The sequence below is a fragment of the Telmatherina bonti genome (genome assembly GCF_933228915.1).
Source record: "Telmatherina bonti genome assembly, chromosome: 11".
NCBI lineage: Eukaryota > Metazoa > Chordata > Actinopteri > Atheriniformes > Telmatherinidae > Telmatherina > Telmatherina bonti.
Window position 1 is genome coordinate 2594092 of NC_136629.1, and position 23814 is coordinate 2617905.

Genomic DNA, 23814 nt, shown 5'->3' on the forward strand with positions numbered 1-23814 from the left:
TCCAGATTAATGACATGTCTACTGTCCAGATTAATGACATGTCTGCTGTCCAGAATAATGACGTGCCAGCTATCCAGACTAATGACATTTCTACTGTCCAGACTAATGACGTGTCTGCTGTCCAGATTAATGACGTGTTTGCAGTCCAGACTAATGACATGTCTACTGTCCAGACTAATGACGTGTCTACTGTCCAGACTAATGACATGTCTGCTGTCCAGATTAATGACGTGTCTACTGTCCAGATTAATGACGTGTCTACTGTCCAGATTAATGACGTGTCTGCTGTCCAGATTAATGACGTGTCTACTGTCCAGACTAATGACGTGTCTACTGTCCAGATTAATGACGTGTCTGCTGTCCAGATTAATGACGTGTCTACTGTCCAGACTAATGACGTGTCTGCAGTCCAGACTAATTACGTGTCTACTGTCCAGATTAATGACGTGTCTGCTGTCCAGATTAATTACATGTCTACTGTCCAGACTAATGACGTGTCTGCTGTCCAGATTAATGACGTGTCTGCTGTCCAGATTAATGACGTGTCTACTGTCCAGATTAATGACGTGTCTACTGTCCAGATTAATGACGTGTCTACTGTCCAGATTAATGACGTGTCTGCTGTCCAGATTAATGACGTGTCTACTGTCCAGATTAATGACGTGTCTACTGTCCAGACTAATGACATGTCTGCTGTCCAGATTAATGACGTGTCTACTGTCCAGATTAATGACGTGTCTGCTGTCCAGATTAATGACGTGTCTACTGTCCAGATTAATGACGTGTCTACTGTCCAGATTAATGACGTGTTTACTGTCCAGATTAATGACGTGTCTGCTGTCCAGACTAATGACGTGTCTACTGTCCAGATTAATGACGTGTCTGCTGTCCAGATTAATTACATGTCTACTGTCCAGACTAATGACGTGTCTGCTGTCCAGATTAATGACGTGTCTGCTGTCCAGATTAATGACGTGTCTACTGTCCAGATTAATGACGTGTCTACTGTCCAGATTAATGACGTGTCTACTGTCCAGATTAATGACGTGTCTGCTGTCCAGATTAATGACGTGTCTACTGTCCAGATTAATGACGTGTCTACTGTCCAGACTAATGACATGTCTGCTGTCCAGATTAATGACGTGTCTACTGTCCAGATTAATGACGTGTCTGCTGTCCAGATTAATGACGTGTCTACTGTCCAGATTAATGACGTGTCTACTGTCCAGATTAATGACGTGTTTACTGTCCAGATTAATGACGTGTCTGCTGTCCAGACTAATGACGTGTCTACTGTCCAGACTAATGACGTGTCTGCTGTCCAGATTAATGACGTGTCTACTGTCCAGACTAATTACATGTCTACTGTCCAGACTAATGACGTGTCTGCTGTCCAGATTAATGACGTGTCTACTGTCCAGACTAATTACATGTCTACTGTCCAGATTAATGACATGTCTGCTGTCCAGACTAATTACATGTCTGCTGTCCAGACTAATTACATGCCTGCTGTCCAGACTAATGACGTGTGTGCTGTCCAGATTAATGACGTGTCTGCTGTCCAGATTAATGACATGTCTACTGTCCAGACTAATTACATGTCTACTGTCCAGATTAATGACATGTCTGCTGTCCAGACTAATTACATGTCTGCTGTCCAGACTAATTACATGCCTGCTGTCCAGACTAATGACGTGTGTGCTGTCCAGATTAATGACGTGTCTGCTGTCCAGACTAATTACATGTCTACTGTCCAGATTAATGACGTGTCTACTGTCCAGATTAATGACGTGTCTACTGTCCAGATTAATGACGTGTCTACTGTCCAGATTAATGACGTGTCTGCTGTCCAGATTAATAACATGTCTACTGTCCAGATTAATGACGTGTCTACTGTCCAGATTAATGACGTGTCTACTGTCCAGATTAATGACGTGTCTGCTGTCCAGATTAATGACGTGTCTGCTCTCCAGACTAATGACGTGTCTACTGTCCAGATTAATAACATGTCTACTGTCCAGATTAATGACGTGTCTACTGTCCAGATTAATGACGTGTCTACTGTCCAGATTAATGACGTGTCTGCTGTCCAGACTAATGACGTGTCTACTGTCAAGATTAATGACGTGTCTACTGTCCAGATTAATGACGTGTCTGCTGTCCAGATTAATAACATGTCTACTGTCCAGATTAATGACGTGTCTACTGTCCAGATTAATGACGTGTCTACTGTCCAGATTAATGACGTGTCTGCTGTCCAGATTAATGACGTGTCTGCTCTCCAGACTAATGACGTGTCTACTGTCCAGATTAATGACGTGTCTACTGTCCAGATTAATGACGTGTCTACTGTCCAGATTAATGACGTGTCTGCTGTCCAGATTAATAACATGTCTACTGTCCAGATTAATGACGTGTCTACTGTCCAGATTAATGACGTGTCTACTGTCCAGATTAATGACGTGTCTGCTGTCCAGATTAATGACGTGTCTGCTCTCCAGACTAATGACGTGTCTACTGTCCAGATTAATAACATGTCTACTGTCCAGATTAATGACGTGTCTACTGTCCAGATTAATGACGTGTCTACTGTCCAGATTAATGACGTGTCTGCTGTCCAGACTAATGACGTGTCTACTGTCAAGATTAATGACGTGTCTACTGTCCAGATTAATGACGTGTCTGCTGTCCAGATTAATAACATGTCTACTGTCCAGATTAATGACGTGTCTACTGTCCAGATTAATGACGTGTCTACTGTCCAGATTAATGACGTGTCTGCTGTCCAGATTAATGACGTGTCTGCTCTCCAGACTAATGACGTGTCTACTGTCCAGATTAATAACATGTCTACTGTCCAGATTAATGACGTGTCTACTGTCCAGATTAATGACGTGTCTACTGTCCAGATTAATGACGTGTCTGCTGTCCAGACTAATGACGTGTCTACTGTCAAGATTAATGACGTGTCTACTGTCCAGATTAATGACGTGTCTGCTGTCCAGATTAATAACATGTCTACTGTCCAGATTAATGACGTGTCTACTGTCCAGATTAATGACGTGTCTACTGTCCAGATTAATGACGTGTCTGCTGTCCAGATTAATGACGTGTCTGCTCTCCAGACTAATGACGTGTCTACTGTCCAGATTAATAACATGTCTACTGTCCAGATTAATGACGTGTCTACTGTCCAGATTAATGACGTGTCTACTGTCCAGATTAATGACGTGTCTGCTGTCCAGACTAATGACGTGTCTACTGTCAAGATTAATGACGTGTCTACTGTCCAGATTAATGACGTGTCTACTGTCCAGATTAATGACGTGTCTACTGTCCAGACTAATGACGTGTCTGCTGTCCAGATTAATGACGTGTTTGCAGTCCAGATTAATGACATGTCTACTGTCCAGACTAATGACGTGTCTACTGTCCAGACTAATGACATGTCTGCTGTCCAGATTAATGACGTGTCTTCTTTCCAGATTAATGACGTGTCTACTGTCCAGATTAATGACGTGTCTGCTGTCCAGATTAATGACGTGTCTACTGTCCAGACTAATGACGTGTCTACTGTCCAGATTAATGACGTGTCTGCTGTCCAGATTAATGACGTGTCTACTGTCCAGATTAATGACGTGTCTACTGTCCAGATTAATGACGTGTCTACTGTCCAGACTAATGACGTGTCTACTGTCCAGATTAATGACGTGTCTGCTGTCCAGATTAATTACATGTCTACTGTCCAGACTAATGACATGTCTGCTGTCCAGATTAATAACATGTCTACTGTCCAGATTAATGACGTGTCTACTGTCCAGATTAATGACGTGTCTACTGTCCAGATTAATGACGTGTCTGCTGTCCAGACTAATGACGTGTCTACTGTCCAGATTAATGACATGTCTACTGTCCAGATTAATTCCATTTCTGCTGTCCAGAATAATGACGTGCCAGCTATCCAGACTAATGACATGTCTACTGTCCAGACTAATGACGTGTCTGCTGTCCAGATTAATGACGTGTTTGCAGTCCAGACTAATGACATGTCTACTGTCCAGACTAATGACGTGTCTACTGTCCAGACTAATGACATGTCTGCTGTCCAGATTAATGACGTGTCTACTGTCCAGATTAATGACGTGTCTACTGTCCAGATTAATGACGTGTCTGCTGTCCAGATTAATGACGTGTCTACTGTCCAGACTAATGACGTGTCTACTGTCCAGATTAATGACGTGTCTGCTGTCCAGATTAATGACGTGTCTACTGTCCAGACTAATGACGTGTCTGCAGTCCAGACTAATTACGTGTCTACTGTCCAGATTAATGACGTGTCTGCTGTCCAGATTAATTACATGTCTACTGTCCAGACTAATGACATGTCTGCTGTCCAGATTAATGACGTGTCTGCTGTCCAGATTAATGACGTGTCTACTGTCCAGATTAATGACGTGTCTACTGTCCAGATTAATGACGTGTCTGCTGTCCAGATTAATGACGTGTCTACTGTCCAGATTAATGACGTGTCTACTGTCCAGACTAATGACATGTCTGCTGTCCAGATTAATGACGTGTCTACTGTCCAGATTAATGACGTGTCTGCTGTCCAGATTAATGACGTGTCTACTGTCCAGATTAATGACGTGTCTACTGTCCAGATTAATGACGTGTTTACTGTCCAGATTAATGACGTGTCTGCTGTCCAGACTAATGACGTGTCTACTGTCCAGACTAATGACGTGTCTGCTGTCCAGATTAATGACGTGTCTACTGTCCAGACTAATTACATGTCTACTGTCCAGATTAATGACATGTCTGCTGTCCAGACTAATTACATGTCTGCTGTCCAGACTAATTACATGCCTGCTGTCCAGACTAATGACGTGTGTGCTGTCCAGATTAATGACGTGTCTGCTGTCCAGATTAATGACATGTCTACTGTCCAGACTAATTACATGTCTACTGTCCAGATTAATGACATGTCTGCTGTCCAGACTAATTACATGTCTGCTGTCCAGACTAATTACATGCCTGCTGTCCAGACTAATGACGTGTGTGCTGTCCAGATTAATGACGTGTCTGCTGTCCAGACTAATTACATGTCTACTGTCCAGATTAATGACGTGTCTACTGTCCAGATTAATGACGTGTCTACTGTCCAGATTAATGACGTGTCTACTGTCCAGATTAATGACGTGTCTGCTGTCCAGATTAATAACATGTCTACTGTCCAGATTAATGACGTGTCTACTGTCCAGATTAATGACGTGTCTACTGTCCAGATTAATGACGTGTCTGCTGTCCAGATTAATGACGTGTCTGCTCTCCAGACTAATGACGTGTCTACTGTCCAGATTAATAACATGTCTACTGTCCAGATTAATGACGTGTCTACTGTCCAGATTAATGACGTGTCTACTGTCCAGATTAATGACGTGTCTGCTGTCCAGACTAATGACGTGTCTACTGTCAAGATTAATGACGTGTCTACTGTCCAGATTAATGACATGTCTACTGTCCAGATTAATGACATGTCTGCTGTCCAGAATAATGACGTGCCAGCTATCCAGACTAATGACATGTCTACTGTCCAGACTAATGACGTGTCTGCTGTCCAGATTAATGACGTGTTTGCAGTCCAGATTAATGACATGTCTACTGTCCAGACTAATGACGTGTCTACTGTCCAGACTAATGACATGTCTGCTGTCCAGATTAATGACGTGTCTACTGTCCAGATTAATGACGTGTCTACTGTCCAGATTAATGACGTGTCTGCTGTCCAGATTAATGACGTGTCTACTGTCCAGACTAATGACGTGTCTACTGTCCAGATTAATGACGTGTCTGCTGTCCAGATTAATGACGTGTCTACTGTCCAGATTAATGACGTGTCTACTGTCCAGATTAATGACGTGTCTACTGTCCAGACTAATGACGTGTCTACTGTCCAGATTAATGACGTGTCTGCTGTCCAGACTAATGACATGTCTGCTGTCCAGATTAATGACGTGTCTGCTGTCCAGATTAATGACGTGTCTACTGTCCAGATTAATGACATGTCTACTGTCCAAACTAATTACATGTCTACTGTCCAGATTAATGACGTGTCTACTGTCCAGATTAATGACATGTCTACTGTCCAGACTAATTACATGTCTACTGTCCAGATTAATGACATGTCTGCTGTCCAGACTAATTACATGTCTGCTGTCCAGACTAATTACATGCCTGCTGTCCAGACTAATGACGTGTGTGCTGTCCAGATTAATGACGTGTCTGCTGTCCAGACTAATTACATGTCTACTGTCCAGATTAATGACGTGTCTACTGTCCAGATTAATGACGTGTCTACTGTCCAGATTAATGACGTGTCTACTGTCCAGATTAATGACGTGTCTGCTGTCCAGATTAATAACATGTCTACTGTCCAGATTAATGACGTGTCTACTGTCCAGATTAATGACGTGTCTACTGTCCAGATTAATGACGTGTCTGCTGTCCAGATTAATGACGTGTCTGCTCTCCAGACTAATGACGTGTCTACTGTCCAGATTAATAACATGTCTACTGTCCAGATTAATGACGTGTCTACTGTCCAGATTAATGACGTGTCTACTGTCCAGATTAATGACGTGTCTGCTGTCCAGACTAATGACGTGTCTACTGTCAAGATTAATGACGTGTCTACTGTCCAGATTAATGACATGTCTACTGTCCAGATTAATGACATGTCTGCTGTCCAGAATAATGACGTGCCAGCTATCCAGACTAATGACATGTCTACTGTCCAGACTAATGACGTGTCTGCTGTCCAGATTAATGACGTGTTTGCAGTCCAGATTAATGACATGTCTACTGTCCAGACTAATGACGTGTCTACTGTCCAGACTAATGACATGTCTGCTGTCCAGATTAATGACGTGTCTACTGTCCAGATTAATGACGTGTCTACTGTCCAGATTAATGACGTGTCTGCTGTCCAGATTAATGACGTGTCTACTGTCCAGACTAATGACGTGTCTACTGTCCAGATTAATGACGTGTCTGCTGTCCAGATTAATGACGTGTCTACTGTCCAGATTAATGACGTGTCTACTGTCCAGATTAATGACGTGTCTACTGTCCAGACTAATGACGTGTCTACTGTCCAGATTAATGACGTGTCTGCTGTCCAGATTAATAACATGTCTACTGTCCAGATTAATGACGTGTCTACTGTCCAGATTAATGACGTGTCTACTGTCCAGATTAATGACGTGTCTGCTGTCCAGATTAATGACGTGTCTGCTCTCCAGACTAATGACGTGTCTACTGTCCAGATTAATAACATGTCTACTGTCCAGATTAATGACGTGTCTACTGTCCAGATTAATGACGTGTCTACTGTCCAGATTAATGACGTGTCTGCTGTCCAGACTAATGACGTGTCTACTGTCAAGATTAATGACGTGTCTACTGTCCAGATTAATGACATGTCTACTGTCCAGATTAATGACATGTCTGCTGTCCAGAATAATGACGTGCCAGCTATCCAGACTAATGACATGTCTACTGTCCAGACTAATGACGTGTCTGCTGTCCAGATTAATGACGTGTTTGCAGTCCAGATTAATGACATGTCTACTGTCCAGACTAATGACGTGTCTACTGTCCAGACTAATGACATGTCTGCTGTCCAGATTAATGACGTGTCTACTGTCCAGATTAATGACGTGTCTACTGTCCAGATTAATGACGTGTCTGCTGTCCAGATTAATGACGTGTCTACTGTCCAGATTAATGACGTGTCTACTGTCCAGATTAATGACGTGTCTACTGTCCAGACTAATGACGTGTCTACTGTCCAGATTAATGACGTGTCTGCTGTCCAGATTAATTACATGTCTACTGTCCAGACTAATGACATGTCTGCTGTCCAGATTAATGACGTGTCTGCTGTCCAGATTAATGACGTGTCTACTGTCCAGATTAATGACATGTCTACTGTCCAGACTAATTACATGTCTACTGTCCAGATTAATGACGTGTCTACTGTCCAGATTAATGACATGTCTACTGTCCAGACTAATTACATGTCTACTGTCCAGATTAATGACATGTCTGCTGTCCAGACTAATTACATGTCTGCTGTCCAGACTAATTACATGCCTGCTGTCCAGACTAATGACGTGTGTGCTGTCCAGATTAATGACGTGTCTGCTGTCCAGACTAATTACATGTCTACTGTCCAGATTAATGACGTGTCTACTGTCCAGATTAATGACGTGTCTACTGTCCAGATTAATGACGTGTCTACTGTCCAGATTAATGACGTGTCTGCTGTCCAGATTAATGACGTGTCTGCTCTCCAGACTAATGACGTGTCTACTGTCCAGATTAATAACATGTCTACTGTCCAGATTAATGACGTGTCTACTGTCCAGATTAATGACGTGTCTACTGTCCAGATTAATGACGTGTCTGCTGTCCAGACTAATGACGTGTCTACTGTCAAGATTAATGACGTGTCTACTGTCCAGATTAATGACATGTCTACTGTCCAGATTAATGACATGTCTGCTGTCCAGAATAATGACGTGCCAGCTATCCAGACTAATGACATGTCTACTGTCCAGACTAATGACGTGTCTGCTGTCCAGATTAATGACGTGTTTGCTGTCCAGATTAATGACATGTCTACTGTCCAGACTAATGACGTGTCTACTGTCCAGACTAATGACATGTCTGCTGTCCAGATTAATGACGTGTCTACTGTCCAGATTAATGACGTGTCTACTGTCCAGATTAATGACGTGTCTGCTGTCCAGATTAATGACGTGTCTACTGTCCAGACTAATGACGTGTCTACTGTCCAGATTAATGACGTGTCTGCTGTCCAGATTAATGACGTGTCTACTGTCCAGATTAATGACGTGTCTACTGTCCAGATTAATGACGTGTCTACTGTCCAGACTAATGACGTGTCTACTGTCCAGATTAATGACGTGTCTGCTGTCCAGATTAATTACATGTCTACTGTCCAGACTAATGACATGTCTGCTGTCCAGATTAATGACGTGTCTGCTGTCCAGATTAATGACGTGTCTACTGTCCAGATTAATGACGTGTCTACTGTCCAGATTAATGACGTGTCTGCTGTCCAGATTAATGACGTGTCTACTGTCCAGATTAATGACGTGTCTACTGTCCAGACTAATGACATGTCTGCTGTCCAGATTAATGACGTGTCTACTGTCCAGATTAATGACGTGTCTGCTGTCCAGATTAATGACGTGTCTACTGTCCAGACTAATGACATGTCTGCTGTCCAGATTAATGACGTGTCTGCTGTCCAGATTAATGACGTGTCTACTGTCCAGATTAATGACGTGTCTACTGTCCAGATTAATGACGTGTCTGCTGTCCAGATTAATGACGTGTCTACTGTCCAGATTAATGACGTGTCTACTGTCCAGACTAATGACATGTCTGCTGTCCAGATTAATGACGTGTCTACTGTCCAGATTAATGACGTGTCTGCTGTCCAGATTAATGACGTGTCTACTGTCCAGATTAATGACGTGTCTGCTGTCCAGACTAATGACGTGTCTACTGTCCAGACTAATGACGTGTCTACTGTCCAGATTAATGACATGTCTACTGTCCAGACTAATTACATGTCTACTGTCCAGACTAATGACGTGTCTACTGTCCAGATTAATGACGTGTCTGCTGTCCAGATTAATGACATGTCTACTGTCCAGACTAATTACATGTCTGCTGTCCAGATTAATGACGTGTCTACTGTCAAGACTAATGACGTGTCTGCAGTCCAGACTAATTACATGTCTACTGTCCAGATTAATGACGTGTCTGCTGTCCAGATTAATTACATGTCTACTGTCCAGACTAATGACATGTCTGCTGTCCAGATTAATGACGTGTCTACTGTCCAGATTAATGACGTGTCTACTGTCCAGATTAATGACGTGTCTACTGTCCAGACTAATGACGTGTCTACTGTCCAGATTAATGACGTGTCTGCTGTCCAGATTAATGACGTGTCTACTGTCCAGACTAATTACATGTCTACTGTCCAGACTAATGACGTGTCTGCTGTCCAGATTAATGACGTGTCTGCTGTCCAGACTAATGACGTGTCTGCTGTCCAGATTAATTACATGTCTACTGTCCAGATTAATGACGTGTCTGCTGTCCAGACTAATTACATGTCTACTGTCCAGATTAATGACGTGTCTGCTGTCCAAATTAATGACGTGTCTGCTGTCCAGATTAATGACATGTCTACTGTCCAGACTAATTACATGTCTACTGTCCAGACTAATGACGTGTCTGCTGTCCAGATTAATGACGTGTCTACTGTCCAGATTAATGACGTGTCTTCTGTCCAGATTAATGACGTGTCTGCTGTCCAGATTAATGACATGTCTACTGTCCAGACTAATTACATGTCTACTGTCCAGATTAATGACGTGTCTACTGTCCAGATTAATGACATGTCTGCTGTCCAGACTAATTACATGTCTGCTGTCCAGACTAATTACATGCCTGCTGTCCAGACTAATGACGTGTGTGCTGTCCAGATTAATGACGTGTCTGCTGTCCAGACTAATTACATGTCTACTGTCCAGATTAATGACGTGTCTACTGTCCAGATTAATGACATGTCTACTGTCCAGATTAATGACGTGTCTACTGTCCAGATTAATGACGTGTCTGCTGTCCAGATTAATGACGTGTCTACTGTCCAGATTAATGACGTGTCTGCTGTCCAGATTAATGACGTGTCTACTGTCCAGACTAATGACGTGTCTACTGTCCAGATTAATGACGTGTCTGCTGTCCAGATTAATGACGTGTCTACTGTCCAGATTAATGACGTGTCTACTGTCCAGATTAATGACGTGTCTACTGTCCAGACTAATGACGTGTCTACTGTCCAGATTAATGACGTGTCTGCTGTCCAGATTAATTACATGTCTACTGTCCAGACTAATGACATGTCTGCTGTCCAGATTAATAACATGTCTACTGTCCAGATTAATGACGTGTCTACTGTCCAGATTAATGACGTGTCTACTGTCCAGATTAATGACGTGTCTGCTGTCCAGACTAATGACGTGTCTACTGTCCAGATTAATGACATGTCTACTGTCCAGATTAATGACATGTCTGCTGTCCAGAATAATGACGTGCCAGCTATCCAGACTAATGACATGTCTACTGTCCAGACTAATGACGTGTCTGCTGTCCAGATTAATGACGTGTTTGCAGTCCAGACTAATGACATGTCTACTGTCCAGACTAATGACGTGTCTACTGTCCAGACTAATGACATGTCTGCTGTCCAGATTAATGACGTGTCTACTGTCCAGATTAATGACGTGTCTACTGTCCAGATTAATGACGTGTCTGCTGTCCAGATTAATGACGTGTCTACTGTCCAGACTAATGACGTGTCTACTGTCCAGATTAATGACGTGTCTGCTGTCCAGATTAATGACGTGTCTACTGTCCAGACTAATGACGTGTCTGCAGTCCAGACTAATTACGTGTCTACTGTCCAGATTAATGACGTGTCTGCTGTCCAGATTAATTACATGTCTACTGTCCAGACTAATGACATGTCTGCTGTCCAGATTAATGACGTGTCTGCTGTCCAGATTAATGACGTGTCTACTGTCCAGATTAATGACGTGTCTACTGTCCAGATTAATGACGTGTCTGCTGTCCAGATTAATGACGTGTCTACTGTCCAGATTAATGACGTGTCTACTGTCCAGACTAATGACATGTCTGCTGTCCAGATTAATGACGTGTCTGCTGTCCAGATTAATGACGTGTCTACTGTCCAGATTAATGACGTGTCTACTGTCCAGATTAATGACGTGTTTACTGTCCAGATTAATGACGTGTCTGCTGTCCAGACTAATGACGTGTCTACTGTCCAGACTAATGACGTGTCTGCTGTCCAGATTAATGACGTGTCTACTGTCCAGACTAATTACATGTCTACTGTCCAGATTAATGACATGTCTGCTGTCCAGACTAATTACATGTCTGCTGTCCAGACTAATTACATGCCTGCTGTCCAGACTAATGACGTGTGTGCTGTCCAGATTAATGACGTGTCTGCTGTCCAGATTAATGACATGTCTACTGTCCAGACTAATTACATGTCTACTGTCCAGATTAATGACATGTCTGCTGTCCAGACTAATTACATGTCTGCTGTCCAGACTAATTACATGCCTGCTGTCCAGACTAATGACGTGTGTGCTGTCCAGATTAATGACGTGTCTGCTGTCCAGACTAATTACATGTCTACTGTCCAGATTAATGACGTGTCTACTGTCCAGATTAATGACGTGTCTACTGTCCAGATTAATGACGTGTCTACTGTCCAGATTAATGACGTGTCTGCTGTCCAGATTAATAACATGTCTACTGTCCAGATTAATGACGTGTCTACTGTCCAGATTAATGACGTGTCTACTGTCCAGATTAATGACGTGTCTGCTGTCCAGATTAATGACGTGTCTGCTCTCCAGACTAATGACGTGTCTACTGTCCAGATTAATAACATGTCTACTGTCCAGATTAATGACGTGTCTACTGTCCAGATTAATGACGTGTCTACTGTCCAGATTAATGACGTGTCTGCTGTCCAGACTAATGACGTGTCTACTGTCAAGATTAATGACGTGTCTACTGTCCAGATTAATGACATGTCTACTGTCCAGATTAATGACATGTCTGCTGTCCAGAATAATGACGTGCCAGCTATCCAGACTAATGACATGTCTACTGTCCAGATTAATGACGTGTCTGCTGTCCAGATTAATGACGTGTTTGCAGTCCAGATTAATGACATGTCTACTGTCCAGACTAATGACGTGTCTACTGTCCAGACTAATGACATGTCTGCTGTCCAGATTAATGACGTGTCTACTGTCCAGATTAATGACGTGTCTACTGTCCAGATTAATGACGTGTCTGCTGTCCAGATTAATGACGTGTCTACTGTCCAGACTAATGACGTGTCTACTGTCCAGATTAATGACGTGTCTGCTGTCCAGATTAATGACGTGTCTACTGTCCAGATTAATGACGTGTCTACTGTCCAGATTAATGACGTGTCTACTGTCCAGACTAATGACGTGTCTACTGTCCAGATTAATGACGTGTCTGCTGTCCAGATTAATTACATGTCTACTGTCCAGACTAATGACATGTCTGCTGTCCAGATTAATGACGTGTCTGCTGTCCAGATTAATGACGTGTCTACTGTCCAGATTAATGACATGTCTACTGTCCAGACTAATTACATGTCTACTGTCCAGATTAATGACGTGTCTACTGTCCAGATTAATGACATGTCTACTGTCCAGACTAATTACATGTCTACTGTCCAGATTAATGACATGTCTGCTGTCCAGACTAATTACATGTCTGCTGTCCAGACTAATTACATGCCTGCTGTCCAGATTAATGACGTGTGTGCTGTCCAGATTAATGACGTGTCTGCTGTCCAGACTAATTACATGTCTACTGTCCAGATTAATGACGTGTCTACTGTCCAGATTAATGACGTGTCTACTGTCCAGATTAATGACGTGTCTACTGTCCAGATTAATGACGTGTCTGCTGTCCAGATTAATAACATGTCTACTGTCCAGATTAATGACGTGTCTACTGTCCAGATTAATGACGTGTCTACTGTCCAGATTAATGACGTGTCTGCTGTCCAGATTAATGACGTGTCTGCTCTCCAGACTAATGACGTGTCTACTGTCCAGATTAATAACATGTCTACTGTCCAGATTAATGACGTGTCTACTGTCCAGATTAATGACGTGTCTACTGTCCAGATTAATGACGTGTCTGCTGTCCAGACTAATGACGTGTCTACTGTCAAGATTAATGACGTGTCTACTGTCCAGATTAATGACATGTCTGCTGTCCAGAATAATGACGTGCCAGCTATCCAGACTAATGACATGTCTACTGTCCAGACTAATGACGTGTCTGCTGTCCAGATTAATGACGTGTTTGCAGTCCAGATTAATGACATGTCTACTGTCCAGACTAATGACGTGTCTACTGTCCAGACTAATGACATGTCTGCTGTCCAGATTAATGACGTGTCTACTGTCCAGATTAATGACGTGTCTACTGTCCAGATTAATGACGTGTCTGCTGTCCAGATTAATGACGTGTCTACTGGCCAGACTAATGACGTGTCTACTGTCCAGATTAATGACGTGTCTGCTGTCCAGATTAATGACGTGTCTACTGTCCAGATTAATGACGTGTCTACTGTCCAGACTAATGACGTGTCTACTGTCCAGATTAATGACGTGTCTGCTGTCCAGATTAATTACATGTCTACTGTCCAGACTAATGACATGTCTGCTGTCCAGATTAATGACGTGTCTGCTGTCCAGATTAATGACGTGTCTACTGTCCAGATTAATGACGTGTCTACTGTCCAGATTAATGACGTGTCTGCTGTCCAGATTAATGACGTGTCTACTGTCCAGATTAATGACGTGTCTACTGTCCAGACTAATGACATGTCTGCTGTCCAGATTAATGACGTGTCTACTGTCCAGATTAATGACGTGTCTGCTGTCCAGATTAATGACGTGTCTACTGTCCAGATTAATGACGTGTCTGCTGTCCAGACTAATGACGTGTCTACTGTCCAGACTAATGACGTGTCTACTGTCCAGATTAATGACATGTCTACTGTCCAGACTTATTACATGTCTACTGTCCAGACTAATGACGTGTCTACTGTCCAGATTAATGACGTGTCTGCTGTCCAGATTAATGACATGTCTACTGTCCAGACTAATTACATGTCTGCTGTCCAGATTAATGACGTGTCTACTGTCAAGACTAATGACGTGTCTGCAGTCCAGACTAATTACATGTCTACTGTCCAGATTAATGACGTGTCTGCTGTCCAGATTAATTACATGTCTACTGTCCAGACTAATGACATGTCTGCTGTCCAGATTAATGACGTGTCTGCTGTCCAGACTAATTACATGTCTGCTGTCCAGACTAATTACATGCCTGCTGTCCAGACTAATGACGTGTGTGCTGTCCAGATTAATGACGTGTCTGCTGTCCAGACTAATTACATGTCTACTGTCCAGATTAATGACGTGTCTACTGTCCAGATTAATGACGTGTCTACTGTCCAGATTAATGACGTGTCTACTGTCCAGATTAATGACGTGTCTGCTGTCCAGATTAATAACATGTCTACTGTCCAGATTAATGACGTGTCTACTGTCCAGATTAATGACGTGTCTACTGTCCAGATTAATGACGTGTCTGCTGTCCAGATTAATGACGTGTCTGCTCTCCAGACTAATGACGTGTCTACTGTCCAGATTAATAACATGTCTACTGTCCAGATTAATGACGTGTCTACTGTCCAGATTAATGACGTGTCTACTGTCCAGATTAATGACGTGTCTGCTGTCCAGACTAATGACGTGTCTACTGTCAAGATTAATGACGTGTCTACTGTCCAGATTAATGACATGTCTACTGTCCAGATTAATGACATGTCTGCTGTCCAGAATAATGACGTGCCAGCTATCCAGACTAATGACATGTCTACTGTCCAGATTAATGACGTGTCTGCTGTCCAGATTAATGACGTGTTTGCAGTCCAGATTAATGACATGTCTTCTGTCCAGACTAATGACGTGTCTACTGTCCAGACTAATGACATGTCTGCTGTCCAGATTAATGACGTGTCTACTGTCCAGATTAATGACGTGTCTACTGTCCAGATTAATGACGTGTCTGCTGTCCAGATTAATGACGTGTCTACTGTCCAGACTAATGACGTGTCTACTGTCCAGATTAATGACGTGTCTGCTGTCCAGATTAATGACGTGTCTACTGTCCAGATTAATGACGTGTCTACTGTCCAGATTAATGACGTGTCTACTGTCCAGACTAATGACGTGTCTACTGTCCAGATTAATGACGTGTCTGCTGTCCAGATTAATTACATGTCTACTGTCCAGACTAATGACATGTCTGCTGTCCAGATTAATGACGTGTCTGCTGTCCAGATTAATGACGTGTCTACTGTCCAGATTAATGACATGTCTACTGTCCAGACTAATTACATGTCTACTGTCCAGATTAATGACGTGTCTACTGTCCAGATTAATGACATGTCTACTGTCCAGACTAATTACATGTCTACTGTCCAGATTAATGACATGTCTGCTGTCCAGACTAATTACATGTCTGCTGTCCAGACTAATTACATGCCTGCTGTCCAGATTAATGACGTGTGTGCTGTCCAGATTAATGACGTGTCTGCTGTCCAGACTAATTACATGTCTACTGTCCAGATTAATGACGTGTCTACTGTCCAGATTAATGACGTGTCTACTGTCCAGTTTAATGACGTGTCTACTGTCCAGATTAATGACGTGTCTGCTGTCCAGATTAATAACATGTCTACTGTCCAGATTAATGACGTGTCTACTGTCCAGATTAATGACGTGTCTACTGTCCAGATTAATGACGTGTCTGCTGTCCAGATTAATGACGTGTCTGCTCTCCAGACTAATGACGTGTCTACTGTCCAGATTAATAACATGTCTACTGTCCAGATTAATGACGTGTCTACTGTCCAGATTAATGACGTGTCTACTGTCCAGATTAATGACGTGTCTGCTGTCCAGACTAATGACGTGTCTACTGTCAAGATTAATGACGTGTCTACTGTCCAGATTAATGACATGTCTGCTGTCCAGAATAATGACGTGCCAGCTATCCAGACTAATGACATGTCTACTGTCCAGACTAATGACGTGTCTGCTGTCCAGATTAATGACGTGTTTGCAGTCCAGATTAATGACATGTCTACTGTCCAGACTAATGACGTGTCTACTGTCCAGACTAATGACATGTCTGCTGTCCAGATTAATGACGTGTCTACTGTCCAGATTAATGACGTGTCTACTGTCCAGATTAATGACGTGTCTGCTGTCCAGATTAATGACGTGTCTACTGTCCAGACTAATGACGTGTCTACTGTCCAGATTAATGACGTGTCTGCTGTCCAGATTAATGACGTGTCTACTGTCCAGATTAATGACGTGTCTACTGTCCAGATTAATGACGTGTCTACTGTCCAGACTAATGACGTGTCTACTGTCCAGATTAATGACGTGTCTGCTGTCCAGATTAATTACATGTCTACTGTCCAGACTAATGACATGTCTGCTGTCCAGATTAATGACGTGTCTGCTGTCCAGATTAATGACGTGTCTACTGTCCAGATTAATGACGTGTCTGCTGTCCAGATTAATGACGTGTCTACTGTCCAGATTAATGACGTGTCTACTGTCCAGACTAATGACATGTCTGCTGTCCAGATTAATGACGTGTCTACTGTCCAGATTAATGACGTGTCTGCTGTCCAGATTAATGACGTGTCTACTGTCCAGATTAATGACGTGTCTGCTGTCCAGACTAATGACGTGTCTACTGTCCAGACTAATGACGTGTCTACTGTCCAGATTAATGACATGTCTACTGTCCAGACTTATTACATGTCTACTGTCCAGACTAATGACGTGTCTACTGTCCAGATTAATGACGTGTCTGCTGTCCAGATTAATGACATGTCTACTGTCCAGACTAATTACATGTCTGCTGTCCAGATTAATGACGTGTCTACTGTCAAGACTAATGACGTGTCTGCAGTCCAGACTAATTACATGTCTACTGTCCAGATTAATGACGTGTCTGCTGTCCAGATTAATTACATGTCTACTGTCCAGACTAATGACATGTCTGCTGTCCAGATTAATGACGTGTCTACTGTCCAGATTAATGACGTGTCTACTGTCCAGATTAATGACGTGTCTACTGTCCAGACTAATGACGTGTCTACTGTCCAGATTAATGACGTGTCTGCTGTCCAGATTAATGACGTGTCTACTGTCCAGACTAATTACATGTCTACTGTCCAGACTAATGACGTGTCTGCTGTCCAGATTAATGACGTGTCTGCTGTCCAGACTAATGACGTGTCTGCTGTCCAGATTAATTACATGTCTACTGTCCAGATTAATGACGTGTCTGCTGTCCAGACAAATTACATGTCTACTGTCCAGATTAATGACGTGTCTGCTGTCCAAATTAATGACGTGTCTGCTGTCCAGATTAATGACATGTCTACTGTCCAGACTAATTACATGTCTACTGTCCAGACTAATGACGTGTCTGCTGTCCAGATTAATGACGTGTCTACTGTCCAGATTAATGACGTGTCTTCTGTCCAGATTAATGACGTGTCTGCTGTCCAGATTAATGACGTGTCTACTGTCCAGACTAATTACATGTCTACTGTCCAGATTAATGACGTGTCTACTGTCCAGATTAATGACATGTCTGCTGTCCAGACTAATTACATGTCTGCTGTCCAGACTAATTACATGCCTGCTGTCCAGACTAATGACGTGCCTGCTGTCCAGATTAATGACGTGTCTGCTGTCCAGACTAATTACATGTCTACTGTCCAGATTAATGACGTGTCTACTGTCCAGATTAATGACGTGTCTACTGTCCAGATTAATGACGTGTCTACTGTCCAGATTAATGACGTGTCTGCTGTCCAGATTAATGACGTGTCTGCTCTCCAGACTAATGACGTGTCTACTGTCCAGATTAATAACATGTCTACTGTCCAGATTAATGACGTGTCTACTGTCCAGACTAATGGCGTGTCTACTGTCCAGATTAATGACGTGTCTGCTGTCCAGATTAATGACGTGTCTGCTGTCCAGATTAATGACGTGTCTACTGTCCAGATTAATGACGTGTCTACTGTCCAGATTAATGACGTGTCTACTGTCCAGATTAATGACGTGTCTGCTGTCCAGATTAATGACGTGTCTGCTCTCCAGACTAATGACGTGTCTACTGTCCAGATTAATAACATGTCTACTGTCCAGATTAATGACGTGTCTACTGTCCAGATTAATGGCGTGTCTACTGTCCATACTAATGACGTGTCTACTGTCCAGATTAATGACATGTCTACTGTCCAGATTAATGACATGTCTGCTGTCCAGAATAATGACGTGCCAGCTATCCAGACTAATGACATGTCTACTGTCCAGACTAATGACGTGTCTGCTGTCCAGATTAATGACGTGTTTGCAGTCCAGATTAATGACATGTCTGCTGTCCAGAATAATGACGTGCCAGCTATCCAGACTAATGACATGTCTACTGTCCAGATTAATGACGTGTCTGCTGTCCAGATTAATGACGTGTTTGCAGTCCAGATTAATGACATGTCTACTGTCCAGACTAATGACGTGTCTACTGTCCAGACTAATGACATGTCTGCTGTCCAGATTAATGACGTGTCTACTGTCCAGATTAATGACGTGTCTACTGTCCAGATTAATGACGTGTCTGCTGTCCAGATTAATGACGTGTCTACTGTCCAGACTAATGACGTGTCTACTGTCCAGATTAATGACGTGTCTGCTGTCCAGATTAATGACGTGTCTACTGTCCAGATTAATGACGTGTCTACTGTCCAGATTAATGACGTGTCTACTGTCCAGACTAATGACGTGTCTACTGTCCAGATTAATGACGTGTCTGCTGTCCAGATTAATTACATGTCTACTGTCCAGACTAATGACATGTCTGCTGTCCAGATTAATGACGTGTCTGCTGTCCAGATTAATGACGTGTCTACTGTCCAGATTAATGACATGTCTACTGTCCAGACTAATTACATGTCTACTGTCCAGATTAATGACGTGTCTACTGTCCAGATTAATGACATGTCTACTGTCCAGACTAATTACATGTCTACTGTCCAGATTAATGACATGTCTGCTGTCCAGACTAATTACATGTCTGCTGTCCAGACTAATTACATGCCTGCTGTCCAGATTAATGACGTGTGTGCTGTCCAGATTAATGACGTGTCTGCTGTCCAGACTAATTACATGTCTACTGTCCAGATTAATGACGTGTCTACTGTCCAGATTAATGACGTGTCTACTGTCCAGATTAATGACGTGTCTACTGTCCAGATTAATGACGTGTCTGCTGTCCAGATTAATAACATGTCTACTGTCCAGATTAATGACGTGTCTACTGTCCAGATTAATGACGTGTCTACTGTCCAGATTAATGACGTGTCTGCTGTCCAGATTAATGACGTGTCTGCTCTCCAGACTAATGACGTGTCTACTGTCCAGATTAATAACATGTCTACTGTCCAGATTAATGACGTGTCTACTGTCCAGATTAATGACGTGTCTACTGTCCAGATTAATGACGTGTCTGCTGTCCAGACTAATGACGTGTCTACTGTCAAGATTAATGACGTGTCTACTGTCCAGATTAATGACATGTCTGCTGTCCAGAATAATGACGTGCCAGCTATCCAGACTAATGACATGTCTACTGTCCAGACTAATGACGTGTCTGCTGTCCAGATTAATGACGTGTTTGCAGTCCAGATTAATGACATGTCTACTGTCCAGACTAATGACGTGTCTACTGTCCAGACTAATGACATGTCTGCTGTCCAGATTAATGACGTGTCTACTGTCCAGATTAATGACGTGTCTACTGTCCAGATTAATGACGTGTCTGCTGTCCAGATTAATGACGTGTCTACTGTCCAGACTAATGACGTGTCTACTGTCCAGATTAATGACGTGTCTGCTGTCCAGATTAATGACGTGTCTACTGTCCAGATTAATGACGTGTCTACTGTCCAGATTAATGACGTGTCTACTGTCCAGACTAATGACGTGTCTACTGTCCAGATTAATGACGTGTCTGCTGTCCAGATTAATTACATGTCTACTGTCCAGACTAATGACATGTCTGCTGTCCAGATTAATGACGTGTCTGCTGTCCAGATTAATGACGTGTCTACTGTCCAGATTAATGACGTGTCTACTGTCCAGATTAATGACGTGTCTGCTGTCCAGATTAATGACGTGTCTACTGTCCAGATTAATGACGTGTCTACTGTCCAGACTAATGACATGTCTGCTGTCCAGATTAATGACGTGTCTACTGTCCAGATTAATGACGTGTCTGCTGTCCAGATTAATGACGTGTCTACTGTCCAGATTAATGACGTGTCTGCTGTCCAGACTAATGACGTGTCTACTGTCCAGACTAATGACGTGTCTACTGTCCAGATTAATGACATGTCTACTGTCCAGACTTATTACATGTCTACTGTCCAGACTAATGACGTGTCTACTGTCCAGATTAATGACGTGTCTGCTGTCCAGATTAATGACATGTCTACTGTCCAGACTAATTACATGTCTGCTGTCCAGATTAATGACGTGTCTACTGTCAAGACTAATGACGTGTCTGCAGTCCAGACTAATTACATGTCTACTGTCCAGATTAATGACGTGTCTGCTGTCCAGATTAATTACATGTCTACTGTCCAGACTAATGACATGTCTGCTGTCCAGATTAATGACGTGTCTACTGTCCAGATTAATGACGTGTCTACTGTCCAGATTAATGACGTGTCTACTGTCCAGACTAATGACGTGTCTACTGTCCAGATTAATGACGTGTCTGCTGTCCAGATTAATGACGTGTCTACTGTCCAGACTAATTACATGTCTACTGTCCAGACTAATGACGTGTCTGCTGTCCAGATTAATGACGTGTCTGCTGTCCAGACTAATGACGTGTCTGCTGTCCAGATTAATTACATGTCTACTGTCCAGATTAATGACGTGTCTGCTGTCCAGACTAATTACATGTCTACTGTCCAGATTAATGACGTGTCTGCTGTCCAAATTAATGACGTGTCTGCTGTCCAGATTAATGACATGTCTACTGTCCAGACTAATTACATGTCTACTGTCCAGACTAATGACGTGTCTGCTGTCCAGATTAATGACGTGTCTACTGTCCAGATTAATGACGTGTCTTCTGTCCAGATTAATGACGTGTCTGCTGTCCAGATTAATGACATGTCTACTGTCCAGACTAATTACATGTCTACTGTCCAGATTAATGACGTGTCTACTGTCCAGATTAATGACATGTCTGCTGTCCAGACTAATTACATGTCTGCTGTCCAGACTAATTACATGCCTGCTGTCCAGACTAATGACGTGTGTGCTGTCCAGATTAATGACGTGTCTGCTGTCCAGACTAATTACATGTCTACTGTCCAGATTAATGACGTGTCTACTGTCCAGATTAATGACGTGTCTACTGTCCAGATTAATGACGTGTCTACTGTCCAGATTAATGACGTGTCTGCTGTCCAGATTAATGACGTGTCTGCTCTCCAGACTAATGACGTGTCTACTGTCCAGATTAATAACATGTCTACTGTCCAGATTAATGACGTGTCTACTGTCCAGACTAATGGCGTGTCTACTGTCCAGATTAATGACGTGTCTGCTGTCCAGATTAATGACGTGTCTGCTGTCCAGATTAATGACGTGTCTACTGTCCAGATTAATGACGTGTCTACTGTCCAGATTAATGACGTGTCTACTGTCCAGATTAATGACGTGTCTGCTGTCCAGATTAATGACGTGTCTGCTCTCCAGACTAATGACGTGTCTACTGTCCAGATTAATAACATGTCTACTGTCCAGATTAATGACGTGTCTACTGTCCAGATTAATGGCGTGTCTACTGTCCAGACTAATGACGTGTCTACTGTCCAGATTAATGACATGTCTACTGTCCAGATTAATGACATGTCTGCTGTCCAGAATAATGACGTGCCAGCTATCCAGACTAATGACATGTCTACTGTCCAGACTAATGACGTGTCTGCTGTCCAGATTAATGACGTGTTTGCAGTCCAGATTAATGACATGTCTGCTGTCCAGAATAATGACGTGCCAGCTATCCAGACTAATGACATGTCTACTGTCCAGACTAATGACGTGTCTACTGTCCAGACTAATGACATGTCTGCTGTCCAGATTAATGACGTGTCTACTGTCCAGATTAATGACGTGTCTACTGTCCAGATTAATGACGTGTCTGCTGTCCAGATTAATGACGTGTCTACTGTCCAGACTAATGACGTGTCTACTGTCCAGATTAATGACGTGTCTGCTGTCCAGATTAATGACGTGTCTACTGTCCAGACTAATGACGTGTCTGCAGTCCAGACTAATTACGTGTCTACTGTCCAGATTAATGACGTGTCTGCTGTCCAGATTAATTACATGTCTACTGTCCAGACTAATGACATGTCTGCTGTCCAGATTAATGACGTGTCTGCTGTCCAGATTAATGACGTGTCTACTGTCCAGATTAATGACGTGTCTACTGTCCAGATTAATGACGTGTCTGCTGTCCAGATTAATGACGTGTCTACTGTCCAGATTAATGACGTGTCTACTGTCCAGACTAATGACATGTCTGCTGTCCAGATTAATGACGTGTCTACTGTCCAGATTAATGACGTGTCTGCTGTCCAGATTAATGACGTGTCTACTGTCCAGATTAATGACGTGTCTACTGTCCAGATTAATGACGTGTTTACTGTCCAGATTAATGACGTGTCTGCTGTCCAGACTAATGACGTGTCTACTGTCCAGACTAATGACGTGTCTACTGTCCAGATTAATGACGTGTCTGCTGTCCAGATTAATGACGTGTCTACTGTCCAGACTAATTACATGTCTACTGTCCAGACTAATGACGTGTCTGCTGTCCAGATTAATTACATGTCTACTGTCCAGATTAATGACGTGTCTGCTGTCCAAA